Consider the following 14,012-nt stretch of genomic DNA (forward strand, 5'->3'; position numbering starts at 1 on the left):
AGCACCCCATTCCTGTGACTCGTACATGGCACTTTTTACTCTCCGTTATTCGTGAAAGAAAGTCATTATACCCGGTGGTTCAGTGATTTTTGACGCACATTTTCAGTGAAATATGAATAAAGTTTTATAAACTGTGGTTTGTGAATTGATGATTTTATTTCGTGTGAATTGTGATCAGCCTCCCCCCTCCTCAGTGGTACCCTCTCATACGACAGCTGGGCTGTATCTTCTCAAGGGAGGTGAGAACATTTACACCTAGTCTGAGTCAGTATTAGTTTTTTATGTACTTTATAAAACACATCTGTTAAGTAAATCCTAGCTGTGAGAGCTCTAGTTAAAGGGATAATAACTCTTCGTATGAGATCTATATTTCACAATAAAAACATTGTGTATAACTCATACAAATACAATATATTCTGTTTTACCACAAAAATGGCAGTTATAGCTATTATTCTGATATCTAAGCTTGTCTTCAGACCACGTGACATCCATTGATGGCTATACTCTGTTATAATCTCTTAAGAGATTTTAACAAAAAACCAAACTTTTTAGAAAAAAAAACAGGGACTAACTTTGAATGTAAAAATGGATTCATTAACCATTGGTAAGTATGGGAAAATTGTTGTTTACTCCAGGAAAATTCATTTTTTAGCCAAAACCAAGAGTTATTATCCCTTTAACTAAGCTGTACTCACTCTAGGTCCTAATGAACGCTGCCACTAATTTTAACATTCTGTACAAATCGGGTAAACAAAAAACGCATCTTGTCTTCTCTAACACAATCAGTACAGGTGACTTTTTTTGGGGGGGAGGGGGGGAAACATAGCCAAATAATTTGATATTAAACTAAATGGTTGATAAGATGTTATTATTTTTGCCAATATGATAGCAGAAATACCTAAATCACCATCCCGGGATTAGGACCCCTTGCGCCATATCAAATAACAAAAACAAGTTTAAATCGAAACTTGCGTTCAAAAAGCGGGTGACCTGTACATTATTATGTAATACAGGTGAGCATTTCGGTGAGAGGTGTTCAGGTAGGACCAAGGTCAATAGAAGATGGAGAAGACAGAGGTTCTTGGTACGTTGCTGCAATTTCCACATGTAGGCCAAAAATTTAGCACAGAAAATGACAGGAAGCTGCCGTAGTATTGTATAGATGATATAATATAACGTTGTGTATTTTGTGTAGACGACGTTTGTCCAAATGATGCGTTTCGCACAGGGACATTTTAGTCCTTATGACTGTGGGAACATTGCACTTATGTTCAATACACTCTTCATTAGAATTTCAAAATCAGCTCAGAGTTTGAATGATTTATTTTCTGTAATTTCAGAGAAGAAACGCACTTGCCAATGAGGAAGTGAGGGGCTTATTGCAGCTGTCCAAAGGTCTGAACAAGTCCTCAACAAGTAAGACGATTGGGTAGGTATCTACATTCTCCTAGTTCTTTTATTGGCGAGGTCATTGACCTGTTTTCAAAAAATCAAACATATATTGTATATGAAAGTAAACTTTAAACAGACAAATGCACGTTCAGTAACAAGATGTTGAATTATTGTGTCATTGCATTCCTTGAAACGACGGGACCAGGTTGGGGAGGTGAGGGGTGGGTGGGGGGTGGTCGGGGGTACAGTGTCCGTCCCTTAATTTAAGAGGTATTCCTTCTCTCTTCCATATTAACAAATCAAAACAAGAACAAGAACAAATGAAAAGCGAAAAAATTGTACATGAAACGAAACTAGACGAAATCCAGCTTATGTATCCTCGCCCCCTCTGCCTGAAAAAACCTGGCTTGGGCAGTGAAAACGTGCCTAGATAATGTCTTTTTTAGATCCTGTCAATTTTAAACTAATTGGGCGCATCTGCCAAATGTTTTCATTCACTGACTTTCATTTCCGTGAATATTTCTGTTATCCGGGCACCTGGTCCTTTCATACCGCATCTTACGTATGAATGCAAAGAAGTATGTTGTCATTAAACAGTGCATAGGGTAGAAAAGAATAGGAATGGCAAAATAGTGTTTGGTTAACATAATCCCTTGTGTTCCAAATAGCATGTTGTAAAGATATACACATACTGCTTCATCAAACTGTGTCATGAATGTGATTTCCTTCGTTTATTTCAGTGACTCCCAACTGCTGTTTACCGGGTGATTGGATGCGTCGCCGATCAAAGACATCAGATTCATGTTGGACATCGCCTGAGCCCATGCCAAGATTGTCTCGCTTGTTGAAGTTTGTCTTGTAGTTTATTTACAGGGTTGACATTTGATATGAAATGTAATCTTTACCTTGGATAGTAATCTTCTGCATAAAATGTGTATAAAAAAATTGTTGTACGCAGCAAAAATTTTGAACGAAACTTCTGATCAGAGAAAAAGAAAGAAATGGATGGCGTCGACCCTGCATGTCGCTGGTTATATAATATAGATTTGTTTCTAAATCGTAGTACAGTAATTTATCCGCTCATATCGTTTCAAGGTATTTTATTTATTATGTATATTTATTATTGTGTCGGAAGGAAGTACCCATCAATTCTCAAACAAAAATACGGCACTTTTTGGAGTTCACCTTTAACAAAATAATTTTAATTCAAAAAGTATTTTGCTGAAATGATGGATGAAAACAAAAATGATAGTTATCAAATATTATTATTATTATCATTATTATTATTATTATTATTATTATTATGCGATTTTTAGGTAGAGTACTGCGCCAGTACTATTGATTTTCTAGTTGAAGGTAAAAATTGTCTGTGGGCAAATCTACAATTAGTCACTTAGCTGTGCATTTGAGGATATTTGAAATATTTATTTTGAATTAAATTGAACTGAATTCTGAGATTCCGATAAGAAAAATATCTCAACTTCATTACATGAAACTTTTGAGATACAAACGGGTTCATACAGTGACCGTTAAGTTTGAGAAATGAACAAGTTGTTAATTAAAAATAACTTACAAACACTGTTGTTCAAGTTATAATGCTTTGGACATTACAGCGTTAGGAAAATGATTAAATTTGTCCACGTGATTGCAGAATTGCCCATGTATAAGAAACGATCCTTTTTAAATTGCGGACATACGTTTGTGACGCATGTTAAGAATGAACTTACTTTGGTTTCGGTGTTTTGATATTGTGTCTGATCAGTGACAGATACACATTTACTGTGCTGGGAGGGGTCTAAAACAATGTTAACAAAATGAAACCAGGAGAGAAATAGGGATTTTCACGAAATTACTGCGCATTCGTTATCGCAGTAGGGGGAATATATGTTACCAACGTGATAAAGATTGCCTCTTCTTGGGGCCACCAAAATTTATCAGCATTGCATGAGCTCATTTGTGTGTTGTTCGACTTTTTGGCAATTTCGCAAAGCAGAAATGTTAGTGCTATCCTGGAAAAACTTCTTTGTCCATATGCATGAAAATATCTATTATTAATTAATATTTCTTTGGTTGTGATGAGGGGTGATTGAGAGAAAAAGGTCTGATTGGATGCCAGTCCCGCGCGTCATGTTGGGGTATTTTTGCTAAGTGTTTCGTGGTCACTGAGCACCGGAGACCAGAGTAAGGGCGTTAGCATTTATGGATTAATGAATTTTAAGTCACCGTTTTTGTTTCTGCGTAATCTTTTCAGTTTTGTTTGTATATTTTTCTTAAATGTCATGACTAGAATAAGCTTGGAAATTGACCATGTTTTTATGCTGTTCCTGATTCGCATGTGTGCAAATTTAAGTTTTCGCTCAAAATATTAAGGATGTAATAAATAATAAAAATAATGTACAGATATTTGTATGTTGAATTTCCTTTCATTTTTCACCTTCTGTTCCCTTTAACTCTCGTTCTCTAGTTCACAGGTCTTACCTATAGAGCCTCTTGTATTAGTTTACCTTGATTATTTGAATATTTTTTTGCAAAAGGTAATTTGCTGGGACCCAGCAGCGCCAGGTTTCGAACTTGGGACTTTTTGACTCGGAGGCAAGCGCGTTACCTACTCCTCTATCTTTTCCCACCCACCCTCCCCGAGAAGACTTTCCTCTTATAGTAACCAAAGGGAAATTTCTGTAAAGCCCCTTGAAAAGTATTCAATGATTTACAAGTACCCGAACCAAGAAACGAACCCAAACCCGAGGGGTACCATTGAGTCAATGAAATTATTGTAGTAACCTAAGTAAAATTCTAAACAAATCGTAATACCTTAAAGAAATTTTAGAAACGTAAGACAAGTTTGAAGCCCAACCCCAGGTTGCCGCTGAGAAACGCAACCGTCAAAGAAATAACTAAGACATTTTGTATATTTGGAAAGTCTTTATTTAGTGCCAAACAACTATGTATTAATTATCTCTAAGTATTTTATTGTAAAACTACCAAGTTTAAGTACACTTAAATCACTACTTAATCACTTTGAATATCTGTAAGACATGCATGTAAAACAAAGTTATATCTCAAAGGTGTAACATATACAACAAATGTATTACATTTCACCAATAAATGGTCAACTTAACTACTCGTTTACGGTTTGGTGTTATCAATATCTACAAGCATTCCTAAAAAAAAATCCGAACAAATTTGAGAAATTGACAGTAATTAAAGAGATATAAAGCAGTTCATCAATTATTACACAAAATGTGTGCGTCACTGACTAATAAGATCAATAACTTGTGACTATTTCTATATTTACATGATTTATTTGATTTAGTCACCACTCGTTACCTTGCTGGTACTTTCGCCCTAAAAAGTTCGGAAACATCGTTATTTTGAATAATTATAAAATAACCATATTTAGTTACAGTAAATATTTTAACCAAATATTGTTGATTAATGAACCCACAATTTGTTAATGTTTATTTACACAGAAAATTTTCCCAACACATTACATTTTTTTTTTTTTTGATTATTGAAAAACAATTTCACGTTTCCGAACTTTCTTGGTCGCGTGTATCATAACCAACAATCTCCCAGGGCCGCTGATTTCATGTGCACTTTTCTCTGACGCATGCAGGACAGAAGTCCCATCGTTTAACTAGAAACATATCTGTGAAAACGTGTATCTAGTGAAGAATCAATCTGTGGCCCTGGTAGAGGGTAATCAATATTGTAGTATCATTTAACAAAGGCCACGCCAGCAAACTTGAAGGTCTTACGAGAATAGAGCAAGTTGAAAGGCATAAGGGGCAGATATCTTTACTGAAATAAACCAAACCTGTATCTGACGACCACGCAGTCTTAAACACGCCATGTTTCTAGTACTCAATGCCTTATTTTAAAGGTATCAACATGAGGTATCAACAGAACGATTAACATTTGTTTGAAAGAGTATTTTGCGCTATCAGTTCGCCCCCTATGCCTTGAAGGGTTGACATTGTTGGCCAGTGAACCCACAATTTTTAAAACTCCGTCACACAAAGATCTGTACGTGTAGCTATAATTAAACTTATATATTCAACGGACTGAAATAGTACAACTGGACTAGTGAAATCGTTTTTCGAAATGGAAGTCTTATACAGTGTACCTACTGTCTGTTATGCTCTTTTTATTTCGACCTCAAACCGCTTACTACAAATATTTACATGTCAGTAAATAGGAATTTAAATGGGAGATTCCACAGCATTTCCCCTTTTTTGTCTGCTTCTTGCAAATATACTCCTGGTACGTCTTCAACTGACGATACTTTTTCTACTAACGAAGTTCGAAATAATTGACATTTCCATAGGACGTGATAAGGTGAAGTAATGGAGGAAGCAAAATGTTGTGGGGGAAACACTGGGGAATGGCCAAACCATTTTTATGCATGCACGCGTCACAGCACTTCTTATAAAATCAATTATAAATAAAGTGAACATTAAATCCCTAACACTGATACATTGAAACGTTATACTGAATAGGTTAAAACACAAATATTCGTATACTTAGTTTCCAGACCGCCTCGCATCCACTCCCTGATCACGTAAGGTGTAACAACTCTTCCCAGTGAGTAGGTTCAATTTGCCTTATGGGGGAGGGGTAAAGCTTTTCAGTCCAACCCTCACCCTAATCTGACGAACAAAACTTGATTAAAAATTTAATAAAATCAAAATGCATATATATATATATATATATATATATATATATATATATATATATATATATATATATATATATATATATATATATATAGTGCATTTGTGTTAAATATATTTAAAAAAGAAACCAGAAGAAAACACCCAAAATGAAATATTATTATGTAGGTCAATGGCGATTCTAAATTGGTCCACTGCTTTTATCTGAACAGTTTTCGCCATGTTTGACAAACTGGGCAGTACTATAACGCCACCTGGAGGAAAATATGATCGTCTCTGTTGCAATAAGTACCTACCACATTATGATATCAACACACTACATGTAGCTGTATATGACATCCACGTCTTTGTATGTCCACACATGAATCTACAGTGTATGTGCAGGTGTATGTGAGCAAAAATGTAATAAGGTTGGTTTTTAAACGTTAGACCTACATCCGTGTTTCAGTCTAGAAAGAGCAACTTGATTATGATTGAGGTAAGCTGTTGACTGTGTGTAATTGAAGTGAATTTTTGAGAAGTGAAAACTAGACTTAAAAGACTGGCAAATTCCGATGATAAAAACAGTTAAATGTTTTGAATTAAAATAATAATGACATATTAAGTCCAATGATTGTGACATTTGTACAACTGAAGCTTAACAACTTTATATAAATCTGAGACAAGCTTATCAGTTGATTGTGATTTTTTTTTTGAGAACATTCAGAAAACAGATAATTACATTAAGAAAACGGGTAAATTGCATGGCTTACAATTGTTAAGCATTAATAATTCTGACAAATTTAGTCCATTATTTGTGATATGTACAATGCTGCTTAACAACAATAGAAATGTGATAAGCTCATCAGTTACACTGTGTAATTACTGATTAATGTGTAACTGACCGTGTATTTTTTAACAATATATATTTCAGAAGTGTGCACATTACATTTAAAAAACTGCCAAATTCCCCAGATTAAATTAGTTAAACGTTCTTCACTCTGCGAGATGTACTATCATGTTTGTGAAACTTGTACAACTGTAGCTTGGCAACTGAAATAATCTGAGATAAGCTGATCAGTTAACTGTATGTAATGAAAGTAATTTTTAGGACAACATATTTGAGAAAACTGATAACTACCTAAAAAAACTGGCAAATTCCATGGATGAAAATAGTTAAAAGTTAATAATTTTGACAAATCTAGTCCAAAGTTTGTGAAATGTATACCACTTAAGTTTAACAATAAAAAGGTAAAACCAGTTAACCTGCTATGTGTAATTGAAGTTTTTTCCACAATTCATTTGAGAAAGGTGAAAACAAGAGGGTCAGAGAGAGGATACTGCCTCTGGGTAATGTACCACCAGCTGGAGCGAATTCTTATAGAAACAAAAATGGAGTCCACCTCCAGTGTTGTGCTTGACAAACTTTTACAAAATGCAATAAATAAGAGTTCTCAATTTTTTGAAGAATATTTCCATTTATAACAAAACTGTGGGGAGAAGTTAAAGTTTAAATCCAAGGTTGCAGAAAGAATGAGAATAAAGGAAAGTAGGTCAAAGGTCAATTTCAAGATCACAGATTACCAGTATATGACTTCCTCTTCAAGATCAATATTAAATATGGGCGTACCTCTGCCAGTTTTGGAGATATAAAGGATGGAAAAGTTGCAAAGTTCAGTTCATGGTGAAAAGTAGCTCAAAGGTCAATTTCAAGGTCACATATTAATGCCAGTATATGACTTCCTGTTCAAGTTCAATAGTAACTTTGGGCGTATCTCTGGCAGTTTTGGTGATATAAGGGACAAAAAATGTTGCAAAGTTCAGTTCATGGTTGGTTAAAAGTAGATCAAAGGTCAATTTCAAGGTGACAGTTAGAATGACAGTATATGACTTCCTATTGAAGTCTTAAAGTAACTATGGGTATATCTCTGCTAATTTTGGAGTTATTTCACATTTTATTTTCACAAATGAATATTGCGAGGTTGTACTTTCTGATATGGAGCAACTTGTATACCATATGGAAAACAAAAAAACAAAAAAAAAACAGACACCTTAGTGTTGTGCTTGACAAGCTTTATTAAATGCTCATGGATCAAGTTGAGATTATATCTGACCTACATACAAGAGATGGATACATGGGCTCTTACAGTTTAAGAGGAGAAGCAGTAACAGTGACGTGGTGGCAGAGCACAATGTGCAATAAGACTTAAAATGTACCAAAATAACCATCATGAATATAATTAAATATTAACAATTTTGTCAATTATATTTCATCCTTTTTAATTTTGAAAAAATGACATTTAACAACTGCAGATATCTGTGATAAGCTTATCAGTTGACTGTGTGTAACAGAAGTGTAGCTTATTGGCAATTTGTATGAGAAGAGTGAGAATTATTGAAAACAAATATTTTAATACGCCAATATATACTATATATCATTCAATATATCATTCAGTCTCCAAAGAAACATCAAATGTGATAATTTGTTTGCTTGTGTAGAGGTAACAAATTGTCCAGAAATGTGACCTAGAAAACAACATATACCAATTCAAGACTTCTTCTTACTACCAATACCAGGTGCAGATTCCTCCTAACAATCAGTTTCTGCATCCGGGTTTAGCACACCATTTGACAAAATATATTTGAAAAAAGTGTAAATTAAATATTAAAAAGTGATAACTTTTCCAGATTAAAATAGTTAAACATAAATACTTTTGATAAAGTTAAGCTAAATAGATGACTGTGTTTAATAAAAAGGATATTTTCAGTCAATATATTTGAGAAGCTGAAAATAACATTGAAAAAACTGCCAAATTCGATAACTTTAAATAGTTAAATGTTAATAATGTTGGTATATCTAGTCCAATATTTGTGAAATTTATACAAATCATGCTTAACAGCAAAAAAAATCTGTGAAAAGCACATCAGTTGACAATGTCAAATGAAAAAAATTTTTTTCAGAACATATATTTTTGAGAAAACTGAAAATGACATTGAAAAGGCTTAATATGGCTTAAAATAGTGAAATGTTTATAATTTTCACAAATCTTGTCTAATATTTGTGAAATTTGGATAAATGATGCATAACAACAATAAAAATCTGTGATAAGCTCATCAGTTAACTGTGTCTCATTAAAAAGATTATTTTAGACAATAAATTGAGAAAACTGAAAATGACATTGAAAAGACTGCCAAATTCCATGATTTAAAATAGTGAAATGTTAATAATTTTCACAAATCTTGTCTAATATTTGTGAAATTTGGATAAATGACTCATAACAACAATAAAAATCTGTGATAAGCTCATCAATTAAATGTGTTTCATGAAAAATAATTTTCAGAGCATATAAATGTGAGAAAACTGAAAATAACAATGAAAAGACTGCCAAATTCCATGGTATAAAATAGTTAAACGTTAATAATTTTCACAAATCTTGTCCAAGAAATGAGCAAATTTGGATAGATAATGCATAACAATAACAAAAATCTGTGATAAGCTTAACAGTTGACAGTGTGTAATAGAATTGTAGTTGTTTGACATTTTGTATGAGAAGAGTGAGAATTATCTAAAACATTTTTTTTTTCAATTTCACAACATCTAATTAGCCTCACATTAAACATCAAATATAATGATTTAAGTTTGTTTGTGTAAGAGGTGACAAATTACCCATAATTGTCCTCTGGAAAAGAATATATACCCATTTAAGACATCTCCTTACTACCAATACCAGATGCAGATTCCTCCTTACAATCGGTTTCTGGAATCGGGTTAAGCACACCATTTGACAATGTTCTAAAGCTTGCCATATACCATCTATTGTACACATGGATGAGACATAGCATTGCTCTTGCTGTTGTCTTTTGCTGCCTGTTCTTTCTATAGGAATTAGCCATGACCAGACAGGAAGAATCAGTTCACCAAAAAAGCCACCATGCTGTATGGAAAAGGTCACCTGGAAAAAGAACAATATGTTTGAAAAATGTGAAAATTAAATTCTAAAAATTGACAAATTTCCAACAGTAAAATAGTTAAACATTTATAATTTTGATAAAGTTAACCTTAACAGTTGTCTGTCTAATAAAAAGGATATTTTTGGAATATATAAAATTGAGAAAAATGAAAATGACATTGAAAAAACTGCCAAATGCTGTGCCTTAAAATAGTTAAACATTAATAATTTTCACAAATCTTGTCTAATATTTGTGAAATTTGGACAGATGATGCAGAACAATAATAAAAATCTGTGATAAGCTTATCAGTTAAATGTGTCTCATGAAAAAGAATTTTAAGAGAAAACTGAAAATGATATTGAAAAGACTGCCAAATTCCATGGTTTAAAATAGTTAAACATTAATAATTTTCATAAATTTTGTTCAATATTTGTAAAATTTGGATAGATGTTGCATAACAATTATAAAAATATGTGATAAGCTCATCAGTTGACTGTGTCTCATGAAAAAGTATTTTTAGAGCATATAAATGTGAGAAACTGAAAATGACATTGAAAAGACTGCCAAATTACATGCCATAAAATAGTTAAACGTTAATAATTTTCACAAATCTTGTCTAATATTTGTGAAATTTGGATAGATGATGCATAACAACAATAACAATCTGTGATAAGCTCATCAGTTGACTGTATCTCATGAAAAAGATTTTTTTTTGGACAATAAATTTGAGAAAACTGAAAATAACAATGAAAAGACTGCCAAATTCCATGGTATAAAATAGTTAAACATTAATAATTTTCACAAATCTTGTCCAAGAAATAAGAAAATTTGGATAGATAATGCAGAACAATAACAAAAATCTGTGATAAGCTTAACAGTTGACAGTGTGTAATAGAATTGTAGTTGTTTGACATTTTGTATGAGAAGAGTGAGAATTATCTAAAACATTTTTTTTTCAATTTCACAACATCTAATTAGCCTCACATTAAACATCAAATATTATGATTTGAGTTTGTTTGTGTAAGAGGTGACAAATTACCCATAACTGTCCTCTGGAAAAGAATGTATACCCATTTAAGACATCTCCTTACTACCAATACCAGATGCAGATTCCACCTTACAAGCGGTTTCTGGAATAGGGTTTAGCACACCATTTGACAATGTCCTAAAGCTTGCCATATACCATCTATTGTACACATGGATGAGACATAGTACTGCTCTTGCTGTTGTCTTTTGCTGCCTGTTTTTTCTATAGGAATTAGCCATGACCAGACAGGAAGAATCAGTTCACCAAAAAAGCCACCATGCTGTATGGAAAAGGTCACCTGGAAAAGAACAATATTTTTGAAAAATGTGAAAATTAAATTCTAAAAATCGACAAATTTCCCACAGTAAAATAGTTAAATATTTATAATTTTGATAAAGTTAACCTTAACAGTTGACTGTGTCTAATAAAAAGGATATTTTCGGAATATATAAAATTGAGAAAACTGAAAATGACATTGAAAAAACTGCCAAATGCGGTGCCTTAAAATAGTTAAACATTTATAATTTTCACAAATCTTGTCTAATATTTGTGAAATTTGGACAGATGATGCATAACAATAATAAAAATCTGTGATAAGCTCAACAGTTGACTGTGTCTTATCAAAAAGAATTTTAAGAGCATATAAATTGAGAAAACTGAAAATGACATTGAAAAGACTGCCAAATTCCATGGTTTAAAATAGTTAAACGTTAATAATTTTCATAAATTTTGTTCAATATTTGTAAAATTTGGATATATGTTGCATAACAACAATAGAAATCTGTGATAAGCTCATCAGTTGACTGTGTCTCATGAAAAAGTATTTTTAGAGCATATAAATGTGAGAAACTGAAAATGACATTGAAAAGACTGCCAAATTACATGCCATAAAATAGTTAAACGTGAATAATTTTCACAAATCTTGTCTAATATTTGTGAAATTTGGATAGATGATGCATAACAACAATGAAAATCTGTGTTAAGCTCATCAGTGAAAAGTGTCTCATGAAAAAGAATTTTCAGAGCATAAAAATGTGAAAAAACTGAAAATTACATTGAGAAGACTGCCAAATTCTATGGTTTAAAATAGTTAAACGTTAATAATTTTCATAAATTTTGTTCAATATTTGTAAAATTTGGATATATGTTGCATAACAACAATAGAAATCTGTGATAAGCTCATCAGTTGACTGTGTCTCATGAAAAAGTATTTTTAGAGCATATAAATGTGAGAAACTGAAAATGACATTGAAAAGACTGCCAAATTACATGCCATAAAATAGTTAAACGTTAATAATTTTCACAAATCTTGTCTAATATTTCTGAAATTTGGATAGATGATGCATAACAACAATGAAAATCTGTGATAAGCTCATCAGTGAAAAGTGTCTCATGAAAAAGAATTTTCAGAGCATAAAAATGTGAAAAAACTGAAAATTACATTGAGAAGACTACAAAATTCCATGGCTTAAAACAGTTAAACGTTAATAATTTTCACAATTCTTGTCTAATATTTGTGAAATTTGGATAGATGATGCATAACAACAATAACAATCTGTAATAAGCTCATCAGTTGACTGTATCTCATGAAAAAGATTTTTTGTTTTGACAATAAATTTGAGAAAACTGAAAATAACAATGAAAAGACTGCCAAATGCGGTGCCTTAAAATAGTTAAACGTCAATAATTTTCACAAATCTTGTCTAATAAATGAGCAAATTTGGATAGATAATGCAGAACAATAACAAAAATCTGTGATAAGCTCAACAGTTGACAGTGTGTAATAGAATTGTAGTTGTTTGACATTTTGTATGAGAAGAGTGAGAATTATCTAAAACATTTTTTTTTTCAATTTCACAACATCTAATTAGCCTCACATTAAACATCAAATATTATGATTTGAGTTTGTTTGTGTAAGAGGTGACAAATTACCCATAATTGTCCTCTGGAAAAGAATATATACCCATTTAAGACATCTCCTTACTACCAATACCAGATGCAGATTCCTCCTTACAGTCGGTTTCTGGAATCGGGTTTAGCACACCATTTGACAATGTCCTAAAGCTTGCCATATACCATCTATTGTACACATGGATGAGACATAGCATTGCTCTTACTGTTGTCTTTTGCTGTCTGTTTTTTCTATAGGAATTAGCCCTGACCAGACAGGAAGAATCAGTTCACCAAAAAAGCCATCACGCTGTATGGAAAAGGTCACCTGGAAAAAGAACAATATGTTTGATAAAAGTGAAAATTAAATTCTAAATATTGACAAATTTCCCACACTAAAATATTTGAACAATAATTTTGATAAACTTAACCTAAACAGTTGACTATGTCTAATAAAAAGGACATTTTCAGAACATATAAATTTGAGAAATACTGAAAATGACATTGAAAAGACTGCCAAATTCCATGGCTTGAAATAGTTAAACGTTAATAATTTTCACAAATCTTGTCCAATATTTGTGAAATTTGGACAGATGATGCAGAACAATAATAAAAATCTGTGATAAGCTCATCAGTTGACTGCGTCTCATGAAAAACATTTTTAAAGCATATAAATGTGAGAAAACTGAAAATGACATTGAAAAGACTGCAAAATTCCATGGCTTGAAATAGTTAAACGTTAATAATTTTCACAAATCTTGTCTAATATTTGTGAAATTTGGACAGATGATGCATAACAACAATAAAAATCAGTGATAAGCTCATCAGTTGACTGTGTCTCATGAAAAAGATTTTTTTTGGACAATTAATTTGAGAAAACTGAAAATGACATTGAAAATACTGCAAAATTCCATGGCTTAAAATAGTTAAACGTTAATAATTTTCACAAATCTTGTCTTATATTTGTGAAATTTGGATAGATGATGCATAACAACAATAAAAATCTGTGATAAGCTCATCAAATGACTGTGTCTCATAAAAAATATTTTTTTGGACAATAAAATTGAGAAAACAGAAAATGACATTGAAAAGACTGCAAA

The 14,012-nt window shown here is 32.2% G+C and overlaps 2 long non-coding RNA genes across 6 annotated transcripts; one reads left to right on the forward strand and one right to left on the reverse strand.

Annotated features, from left to right (window-relative positions):
* Nucleotides 1-827: 827 nt before the first annotated feature.
* LOC106174169 (uncharacterized) lies at nt 828-3,795 on the forward strand. 5 transcript variants are annotated; one of them, XR_015333647.1, is made up of 3 exons: nt 828-1,107; nt 1,341-1,416; nt 2,133-3,795. It is a non-coding gene; the product is annotated as an uncharacterized LOC106174169 (long non-coding RNA). The 5 variants fall into 5 exon arrangements; XR_015333650.1 differs by having other exon boundaries at nt 828-1,084; XR_015333648.1 differs by having other exon boundaries at nt 829-1,107; nt 1,341-1,429.
* Nucleotides 3,796-8,102: 4,307 nt separating this feature from the next.
* Nucleotides 8,103-13,914, reverse strand: LOC147763067 (uncharacterized). Its single transcript, XR_015333625.1, has 2 exons — nt 12,986-13,914; nt 8,103-11,320 (listed from the first exon to the last, which is right to left on the reverse strand). It is a non-coding gene; the product is annotated as an uncharacterized LOC147763067 (long non-coding RNA).
* Between the last annotated feature and the right edge of the window lie 98 nt (nt 13,915-14,012).

The sequence above is a fragment of the Lingula anatina genome, chromosome 3 (genome assembly GCF_051362555.1).
Source record: "Lingula anatina isolate TDL-2025a chromosome 3, LinAna3.0, whole genome shotgun sequence".
Lineage (NCBI taxonomy): Eukaryota > Metazoa > Brachiopoda > Lingulata > Lingulida > Lingulidae > Lingula > Lingula anatina.